The following is a 2207-nucleotide window of genomic DNA, read 5'->3' as shown; positions in this document are numbered from 1 at the left end:
ATGTAGTAAACTATTGATAAATGCTAGTTATATTTTTAAAGTTTAATACCTAGTAGGCACGTACATATTTAAGAGGCTTTGTTTAAAATGGATGATTGGCCATTTATGTCGCATTTTTAACAGATGTTTTACACTGTGAAGAAAAGTAAAGACAAATATATTTCAATTCATGTGCCAATGCCAATTGATTAGCAGTGGCTGCCTGGAACACTGTGCTGAAAAGAAAATACCTGCATCTATACCTGAGACTAGAGAGGAAATGGGTCATAACAATTAGCAGAGTTGGCCACAGGTGAAGAAAGGACCATTGGAAGTGTGCATGTCATGTATTTGATATATTTGCTGTAGACCAAATATAAATAGCCAAATATTTTTACCTAAATTATTTTATTGCTTCTGTATAAACACAAACTAATAATAATTTAGTATCTACTATTACAGAGAAGATCTGAGTCAGGTATTGAATTTTTGGTGAAGGACTCTGTCTTTCAATAGATCACTTTGATTATATATAGATATTTTTTTCATGGAAGGGCATACTTTAGACTATTAGTATTCAGCTACAGAAAAGCAAAAATGATGTCATTCTAGTTCTAAAAGATTTAAGCTCGTTGAACTAATACATATATGGCTTTTTAATAATAAATCTTTGCTTCCTACCTAGTAGACTATGTTATTATAGGATAAAAAATCAGTTCTCTAATGAGCTTCCATCTATCTCCTTGACTAGTCAATGAGGAGCTCACATGGAGGAAACAAGTCTTATTCATCTTTGTGTTTCCTATACTCTGTTTAGAGTCAATGTACAGTAAACATTGAACAAATGAATACCTTCCGTGTTTCAGGCACTGTGGTCCTAGGATACAAGAGGAACGAGATGACTCTAGGTGATGGCTGATACTGTCAGAGCCAGAACACAACAGCACTCCCAATGGCTGTCACAGTTGATAAGAATTTTTCATTCTCCACGTGCAGAAGTACAAAGAAGCATAATGGGTAGATACTGCTTTAGCCCATTTGCAAAAATTACCTCTGGCATCTGTAACCGGGTGCAGGAATTATGCAAATTTCCTTTTGTCTTCATGAGTGAAACTCACAATTTTCCAAATTCAATAGGTGATCTACTTCTCACCTTATGAGAACACTCTAAAGTCTCTGGAGTGTTCATCATTTCTTTCTGTTCGAAATACTTTCCTTCCTGGGTTTCCAGCCCACTACACTGTCATAATGTTTTATTTTTTTTTCTTTTTCACTGTGTTTCTTTTCAGTCTACCCTGTTCTTTTAACATGTTGTGTTTCTCTAAGCGTCTATTATTGGCCCTCCTAGCTTTTCCCTATATACACTATCACTTGAAATCACCTACGCACATTAATTCAGCTATCATCTCTATCACTGACATGTTGATGATTCCTTAAGTGACATTTTATACTCTAACCTAACTATTGAACTTCAGATGTAAATGTTGAAGTTCTCCCTGAGCATCTTTTGCTAGGTTACCTCCAGGCCCCTCAACTTCTGCACATCTAAAACCATATCTGTTACTTCCCCTGCCAGAAGTCTGTTTATCTACATTTATTTCTTCTATAAATGAATGATCACTTAAGTTTCGAAGTCTAGAAGCCTATGAGAAAGCCGATGAAGAAGCTCTTCCCTTCCCCACTCAATACATCTAATTACTTGCAGTACTTGAAAAGCACGTCCTTTCAAGTCTAACTTGCCCAGTGCGGTACCCACCCTCTCCTTTCTCCTTCCACTATCACTGTCCTAGATGGAGCCCTTATTGTTACCTGGATTATTGTAATGGTGCCCTTATTTTATCACACTATTTATAAAGTCTCCCCTCTATACTGATACTAGCTTTGTCTCTTTTTAAAAAAATAAGATGGTAACTATCTTTACCAAAAAACTTCATTCCCCCTCTCCATTTCATATAGAAAAGAATCCACTGCCCTTTATTTTCATGAAATTTTCTTACCTTATTTTCTGCAATAACTAAAATATATCCAGGATTTTAAGTGGAAATGGACTAAATGCTCCACTTAGAAATGAGGAAAAAAGATTGTCTTAATGGATAAAAACGCAAAACCTACGTACAAAAGGCATATCTAAAATGTAAAAATACAAAAATGTTAAAAGTACAATAATAGAAAAGAAATACCAAAGACAAAAACAAAATAAGATAAAACAGAAACAAAACCAAAAAAAA

The sequence above is a fragment of the Galeopterus variegatus genome, unplaced genomic scaffold (assembly GCF_000696425.1).
Source record: "Galeopterus variegatus unplaced genomic scaffold, G_variegatus-3.0.2 Scaffold2900, whole genome shotgun sequence".
Classification (NCBI taxonomy): domain Eukaryota; kingdom Metazoa; phylum Chordata; class Mammalia; order Dermoptera; family Cynocephalidae; genus Galeopterus; species Galeopterus variegatus.
Note: the sequence above shows the minus strand (reverse complement) of the source record.